The sequence below is a fragment of the Capsicum annuum genome, unplaced genomic scaffold (assembly GCF_002878395.1).
Source record: "Capsicum annuum cultivar UCD-10X-F1 unplaced genomic scaffold, UCD10Xv1.1 ctg996, whole genome shotgun sequence".
NCBI lineage: Eukaryota > Viridiplantae > Streptophyta > Magnoliopsida > Solanales > Solanaceae > Capsicum > Capsicum annuum.
Window position 1 is genome coordinate 1,558,787 of NW_025896054.1, and position 9,347 is coordinate 1,568,133.

A 9,347-nucleotide genomic window follows, 5' to 3' on the forward strand; every position below is an offset into this window, starting at 1 on the left:
TTGGATGTAAATGTTTCATCCACAACAATGATAAGAATAATTTATGGAAATTCGACCCTCGAGCTGATGAAGGTATATTTCATGGATACTCTCCCACCAGTCATGCCTATAGATCCTATAATAGGACTTTATGTGTTGAAGAATCTATGCATATTGTATTTTATGAAGCTAACCACTCTCTTATGAGTTTGATTATTGATGAACAATAAGTAAATGATCTACAATAAGGAACCAAAGTATCACGACCAAAGTCGAGGCCCTGGCCACGACGGGTATCCCAAACCATGACAGCCCAAGAGACCCCTTAGCATACTATCATAAGGATAATCCATACATAAATCAAAGTATGGATGATATAAAGAAATTCAAGTTGATCTTATGACCAATATATATCAATAAGGTTATGGCAATGCAATACTCAAATTCCATTTATGAAAGCCTGTACTAAGAACTAAGTGTCTATACCAGGAAAATACTCAAATTCCATTTACGAAAGCCTATACTAAGAACTAAGTGCCTAGACCAGGAAAAGGCCCCCGACTCGACCATAAACTTAATTAGATAAACATATGAATAACATGTCTTTCGAAAGATAGATGGCTCACCAACTGTCATATCCATAGTTTCTACTGATGTGATGAACCATGGGACTATACCTCAGAACTTGTAATACAAGGGGGATACTTGGAAAGTATTGGTATTTTGAACAATAAAAAATAACATATATTTTATATAACATAGTTAACAGAATTTTTGAAAACAACTTAACATAATAGATTTCGTTACACATAGGCATAATTAATCAAATCCAATGCACATAATCGAATTCATATACATATACATATATCGCATTCCGAGATAGGAAACAAGGCATAACATGCATTTCAAAACCGTAGCCTTGTTTATGTAGCTTGAACATCATGAAATACACCCATGGGCTATATGGGTCCATTGTCACCCTCTGGACGCTCCCTAGTGTGTGTTAGCCACATAAATCAGAGATATCATCAAAGGTTGGTGATTTTCATGTACCCTTAGCCAACTATGATACAATTATATATACACTCTGAGGATTACCTTGTACCCCAGATACACAAAATAATCAAGAACAAACCTTAAGTCGGCCAACATGAGTTTCTAGTATCAGTCCTTCGGATCACACCTTCACAACTAGCTAACACAACCCCCTTTAATCCCAATTAAAACATTTAACATCTACTTCATCCATCAATTTCAAGAGTCAATTATTAAGACATTATTAAGTGGTATCATCATACCAACTATAGCTTACAAGCAATGTCATTAGCCAACACTTTGGGGGTTCCTTCATACCCCGCTAAATTCATTATTAAAATTCACTTGGGGGGAGTCTTTTGCACCCCGCAAAGTTTTCAAGATCATTATTATTATCCAATTAGCCAATTATTCAATGCATTAGTTTCAAAGAAATAATCCAAACCAAATGATAATTTACATTCCAAACCAATTATGCATGTGGGTTGAGGTTATTACCAATTTCTATACCTAAACCAATTATTTAGGGATTCATTTGTACCCCTACTGCAATGTTTTACAAATTTGGGGAATCCATTGTACCCCAATTCCATACACTATTCTTATGAACCTGATAATGCTCAAATTACACTCTTGAATGGGTGTGAGATATCGTTGTCACTATAAAACCCAAATAGGTTGGAGTCAAATCCTATAGGGAATAGAGTGCGAACTCAAGTTGTTTATGATTTAATTCACTGGTAGTTGACTGTTTCGTGAAATAGTGGTTTTACTTTTGCAAAAAAATTATTTATCACGTTGAACATAATGTTTGTAATCAAGATTTTATGAGATAACCAGGATTATGTTCACTAGGGCTTATGAAACATGACAAATGCTACCATTAACTCAAGGTTCTCACGGTGGTTAGGATGACAAGCTATCTTTATCGATGATATGATCAAATGTCTCTCAACTTATTCGAGCATCTAATTTCCTAATCCATTTGGACTTAGGGAATCGCAACTCACTGCCCAGATTTTACCTCAAGTTAATCAACCTTGTTAAAGCGCTGATTATTAAATGAATCCTTTTCGAGTCCCTATTGATAATTCACTTCCTACTGTTTATGATTTCTTTCTGAAGCAAACCAATGTAGGTATGCCTATTGTTTGGAACCAACCGACATAAATTCTAATCTCAGAATTATCAAGAAATTCTAAGACTTATTAAACCTTGAGTAATTAATTAACACCTTATCATGACCTAACCCTAGATTCCATAATCAAGGTTAAGAGTGTTTAGTTACTCATGATTCAAGAAATAAGCACACAATTTGAATTCATAATTGGAAAGATTAACTTCCAAGAATAAAGAAAATTAAAAGTGTTCTTGTAATTGAATCACAAGGTAAAACTCTAAAATATTGTTCTGAGAGAGAGAAAAAGAATCATATATTGTCAATATGTCAAAAGATAGCTGGATAGCTCGATAATTTCATATTTATAAAAACCCTAAAATAAGGATTTAAAATAGTAAATCCTAAATAAGGAAATAAAATTAAATGTTTCAGACTCTCTTTGGAATAGACGACGGCACCCTTGACGGCCTATCATGGACGTCATCAGCGTCTCTATAATTTCATCTTCTGCTGCCTAAGGTTGACGATGATGGTGACGTCCTATCAGGATCTTGACGGCGTGTCATGAAGGTTGTCACAAAGCTTCCTACAACTCCCATCTTCTATTAAGGGTTGACGGCACCCGTGACAGCCTATCACCCGGCTAATGATGTGTCATGGATGTCGTTAGTCACACTTAGCTCTCTATATGCTTTTCATTTTAGTCTTTTTGCTTCCTTTATTAGTGTTTCCCCCTCTTCTCTACTTTTTCTGCAAAATTGAAGTAAACTAATCAAAAACAACTAAATTTGCTCAAGACTTTGCAATTATTTAGAGTTAAAAGCTTCAAATATGTTAGCATGGGCTCACACATAAACACCCTCAACTTAAAAAATTGACTATCCTCAAGAAACCATAACATAACTAAGAGCATACAAAGTACAATTCGGTAGCTAACTACTCATATCTGTTCAAAATACATGCACCATCTCCCAGGTCAATCAAAATAAGAGCAACAGTGTCTTTTATTGAAAACACCCATGCAACTCACAAGGATCAAAATATGGCAAAAATTTCAGAAATAAAAACCCAGTAGATACCTAAATTACACTATCCGAACAAGACAGTGATTAGCAACATACCTAGTATGCCCTCACAACAAAGAAATCCCTTTTTCACTCATATCAGAATTTGTAAACACATGGATAAACACAAAACTTACTCTCAGAATAAAGTTCCAACGTTACACATCAAAAGCCATAGGCTTGCCCTTAGAGTCAGTACCTAAGTCTTCAGACAGGTCAGTTAGGATCACTATAGGGCTTTTCTTAAGCTTGTAACGTAAGCTAGGGGCTGGTATGATTTTCATGGATATTTTAGGGTGACTAAGCCTCCTTGACACTACATTAGACTCTTGGGGTTTCAACTCTTAACCTTTTTTTCCTTTTTTATTTATCATGCATGCTCAAGATGGATACGGTTTTTTCAATTAAGTGATTATCTTTTTATTATTTTTCACTCAGTTTTCTCTTTTCTTATTTCTTTTTCACCGCTCCCAAATTTTTATTCATTCTTGTTTTTCTACCTCTCTTCATACACAGATTGCATCACGTACCCCTATAATAGCCATCCTCAACTTAGGTTATTTGCCTAAGTCAAGGTGCATAGTGTCCAAGGAGGACCAAGGCCAAGACAGGTTCATTATGATATAAATGGGAAGGTGAAAGGTTTACAAGAAAGAAATAGGCTATTGAGGCTCAAACTGGCATCAAGGGATATTATTCACATTAAGAAGGAAATTTAGGCTAAAATGGGCTAACATGCAAAAACGACCTATGATCCTTTCCTAATGCCTATCCTATGACTATGGAATGACTAACAGGGTAAGTTCTAGATTAAGCGCACAACGTGAACTGAGTTAGACTTTACACACACATGGCACACAAGTATCTTGCATATCACTACTTATCTGGTTCATGCACTTATTTAACACAGGTCATTCATTTACCATACTAACGCTACAAAAAGATACACGGTGGTCACAATGGATGCAATTAACATAGTACACAATAGATCAGACCACTGGATAGGTACTCAAAAATCACAGAATAAGCTAACTGCCTCAAGTACTTGTACTACTCCTAATTATCTACAGAATATGTTACAATAATAATTTACCCTACCCCCTTAACTTCAAATAAAAAATAAGATGCACTAAGGTTTGAGGTATGCCTGAAGACAGTCAAGCATATGGATCCTGGGTCTTCGACCCTGCTACTGCATCATCTGTTGTCTTCTCGCCATCAGGAGCATCTGGCTTTGTGGTTGTTGGAGCCTAGCTAGATGAAGCACCTGCAAGCCTGGCTCTGATAGCTGCCTCCCATTTCTTAGTATCAGCTAGGGACTCCAATCCTGCTTTCTTCAGCTCCTTCTTCTCAGACTTCTTTTTTTCCTTTTTTTTTTCTTTTCTTTCTTCTTTACTGTTTGGCTCTTCTCTTTTATTCTTGCCCTTATTTTCCTCCTTTTTTTTCCTTTGAGAAGTCTACAGTGAGATCAATTATAGAAATTTCTTGATTTTTTAGTGTACCCCACACACAAAGGAATATTGTTTTCTTGGAGATTTTTTGCAAAGGATTGGAAATGTTTTAACTAAGGAAAGAAATAAATAAAGAAAAAGAAGTTAAAAATGGTGAAAATTTGAAAAGGTTCGTAATTTGGGTCGGGTCGGATCTACTTAAAGTTAGGCCCAGTTTTCAAATTTTAGGCTTTGGGCTGACAGTGATTTGTGACGGCTTGTCATGAGTGTGATAATCCGTCATGATCATCGTCACCCTTAAGTAGAGAATTTCTCCACCCTAATCTAACTGATAATAATCGTGATAGCTCTCTACAGATGTGACAGCTTGTCACGGATGTCGTTATGACCTTCCAGCTGACCTTTTCATTTTTCCACCTTCTTTATACTAAATCCTAATTTTAAAAAATAAAAACACTTGCTTAAATATAAAAACATTGGGTTGCCTCCCAATAGCACCTGATTTACTGTCGCGGATCGACTGGGTCATCTTGACTACTCAGACTTCGCTAAGACAACCTGTTGATCCCCTTTTTCCATCATCAAAGAAGATGTCAATGATCAAGAAGACATTTATATGATTTTGTTGCGACATGGGTTGATGTATTTTGAATTTTGCCTCTTTCTTACCGAGCCTAAATTTAAGCTCATTCAACTCCATGTCTACTATTACTCTTCCTGTTGCTAAGAATGGCCTACCCAAAATAATGGGTACCTCAAAGTCCACATCACAATCAAATACCACAACATCAGCAGAAAGAATAAAGTCTTCCACTTTCACCAACACATCATGCAAAGTTCCAACCAGCCGCATTATCGACCTATATGCCATTACGAGTCCCATGTTAGTAGGTGTAAAACTGAGCTTCTTATATACAGCTAGTGGCATAAGATTCACGCTGGCACCCAAATCATATAATGCCTTTGCAACATCTAGAGACCCAATTTTACACAGAATAGTGAATGCTCCTGGGTCAGCCTTCTTTTGCACTAAGAATCATGTGGAAACTGCACTGCAATGGTGGAGATTTTACACCAGCTCACTGCTAACCTTTCTCTTATTCGTGATGAGGTTTTTTATAAACCTTGCATAGTGCTTCAATCAAATGAAAATTAATTGTCAGTTGCTTGAGCATTTCCATGAACTTCCCGAATTTTGCATCCTTAACCTTATTCTTCAATAGTTGAGGAAAAGGAGGTGGTGGTCTAGGGATAGTATTTAACACCACTTCCTCTTCCTTCTATAAATTATCAGCAGAACTATCCAACTTCTTAGACTCCAATGGATTAATTTCTTTGGGTTTATCAACTTTTACCTTATCTTGTACAGATTTTCCCACAGAAAAGCCAAGTAACAGCTTACCACTCCGAGTGGTAATCACCATACATGATCCATCATTTCGTAGATTTTGAACCGTATCACTAGGTAAAGTACCACTTTTTCTCTGGTTCAGTGTAGCAGAAAGTTGACTCATCTGCTGCTCCAACTGCTTAATAGAAGCAGAATGTGAGCTAACCAACTAACTAAGGGTAAAGAATTCATAGCTTTCACTCCTTTCAACAACTTTCCATCATGTCCTCAATAGACATCTTGCTTGAGCTAGTTGCTGCAGCATCCCGACTTCCAGGAGGAACATACAAACCACTCCTGTTATTATTGCTTCCCCAATGTCTCTGCTCCTTATCTTTTAATCAGCATTGTCATAAAAGTTCCTACCTTGGTTCCCTTGGCTATTGCCTCAGAAACCCCCTTGATTACTCACATAGTTTGCCTCTACATCAGCAATTATAGCCACATTACCCTCAGATTCCATAGCCTTAACCATTTTTGGTCTTGCCTGATAGCAAGTGCTTGGTCAGCAAGTCCATCTGTGTCTTTAAGTAGGCCATGTCCTAGTCTCGCTCCTCATCCCTTTTCTATGCTGCTCCAAAGTCATACCACCAGAAATAGTCGGACTAGCCACCATAGAATCCTTAGTATGCCAAGCCTAACTTTTGTTGGTCATTCTATTCAGCATGTCTGAAGTATCCAGAAAAGAGAGGTCAATGAATGAACCACCTGTAGCATTGTCTATAACTGGCTTTGTCATAGAGTTGAAATCTCTGTACAAAGTCTCCATCAAGTGGAACTCCTTCATGTTATGATTCGGACATTGAGCCAGCTTCTTCTTAAATCTCTCCCAGGTTTCGTGCAATACTTCAGTTGGAAGCTATCTAAAGGTACTGATTTAATCCCTCAGCTGTACCCTTATGGAGAGTGGAAAGAACTATTCTAGGAATGACTCTTTCAACTGTCTCGAGTTGGTTATAGAATCGGTCTCTAGCTCATTTAACCATATTGTTGCCTCTCCAGATAGGGACAATAGAAATAATCTCAACCTAATTGCATTCTGGCTCACTCCCTGATTGTCAAAAGATTGGAAAATAGTGATGAAGTTCACTAAATGCATACTCGGATCATCACCAGAAAAGCCTCCAAACAACCTCTTCAGATTCAGGAGTTGGATCATGGTGCTTGTTATGCTGAATTTTGCACCCAGTGCCAACAGTGGAGGAATAATAGCACCCGTTGTACCAGATCCGTCCAATACTTTATCATCTTCATTAGCCTCATATTGAATGGGCTGTTGACCATAGATTCCTCGAATTGGACGGTTTCTATTGACATTTTGCTGTGATGGTATAGCAATTTTGCTCAGCTCGCCTTGGGTTTTGAGGTTTTAGCAATTCCTCATCACCTAAGTCTTCATCGTCAGGGTTCTGGTGACGTACTTATTGAGCCAAATTCTGTACGTACACTTGAGCCCTGGCCAAAATGGCTAGTCTGTCCGCCTCCTATTGTTCAGCCATTCTCTCTATCAGCTGAGGTTTCAGATTAATTGGTAATAACTATTCTTCGAAGATACTTGTTTTTGGCATAAACAATACAATACCTATAATTGACAAAAACAACAAATAAACATAAATCAAGGAAACTTAACTAATAGCAAATTAGCACACACAAACTTTTAGTTGACAACCGTATTATCCAGCAACGGCGCCATTTTTTGATAATGCTGAAATTACACTCTTGAATGATTGTAAGCGATCATTTCAATATAAGACCCAACTAGGTTGGGGTCAAATCCTACAGGGAATACGGTCTGAACTTAAGTTGTTTACGATTTAATTCACTGGCAGTTTACTGTTTCCTGAAATGGGGGTTATAGTTTTGCAGAAAATTATTTATCACGTTGAACTTAATCTTTGTAGCCAAGATTTTATGAGATAACTAGGATCACTAGGGCTTACGAAACATGACAGATGCTACCATTAACTTAAGTTTCTCACGGTGGTTCGGATGACAAGCTATCTTTATTGATGATATGCTCAAATGTCTCTCCACCTATTCGAGCATTTTAGTTCCAATCCTCTCGGACTTAGGGAATCGCAACTCACTTCCCAAGTTTTACCTCAGGTTAATCAACCTTATTATAGCGTTGATTATTAAACGAAGCCTTTTCGAGTCTCTATTGATAATTCACTTCCTACTGATGATTTCTTTCTCAAGCAAATCAAAGTAGGTAAGCCTATTGTTTTCAACCAACAGACATAAATTCTAATCTCAGAATTACCAAGAAATCTTAACACTTATTAAACCTTGAGTAATTAATTAACACCTTATCATGATCTAACCCTAGATTCCATAATATAGGTTAAGAGTGTTTAGTTCCTCATGATGCAAGAAATAAGCACACAATTGAATTCATAACTGGAAAGATTAACTTGCAAGAATGAAGGAAATCAAAAGTGTTCTTATAATTGAATCACAAGGCAAAACTCTAAAATATTGTTCTTAGAGAGAGAGAAAAAATCATATATTGTCAATATATCAATAGATAGCTGGATAGCTTGATAATTTCATATTTATAAAAAACCTTAAACAAGGCTTTAAAATAGTAAATACTAAATAAGGAAATAAAATTATAAGTTTTAGACTTTCTTCGGAATAGACAATGGCGCCCTTGACGTCCTATCATGATCTTGATGGCCTATCACGGACGTCTTCAGTGTCTCTACACTTTCAACTTCTGCTACCTAAGTTTGATGACAACAGTGACGTCCTATCAAGATCTTGACGGCGTGTCATGAAGGTTGTTGCAAAGCTTTCTGCAACTCCCATCTTCTATTTAGGGTTGACGGCACCCATGACAGCCTATCACCAGGCTGACGACGTTTCATAGATGTCGTCAGCCACACATAGCTCTCTATCTACTTCTGATTTCAGTCTTTTTTCTTCCTTTATTAGTGTTTCCCCCTCTTCTTTACTTTTGCTGCAAAAACAAAGTAAACTAATAAAAAACAACTAAAGTTGCTCAACAATTTGCAATTATTTAGAGTTAAAAGCTTCAAATATGTTAGCATGGCTCACACATCAGAACCCTAATGAGTGTACAAACAAACTATTCAATGTATAATAGTTCAATAGAAATCATGGAGAAAACATTTGAACAATTTATAACTAAAACCCTTAACCCATAGTTCCAAAACCTAACATCAAAACCATGAATAATAAATCAATTTTATGGCATTAAGAAAATAGAAGTTCAAGGAAAGAGATACATGACCTTAAATCATTTATTGTAACTTATAATGTATGTACACATGACTATAACTCAA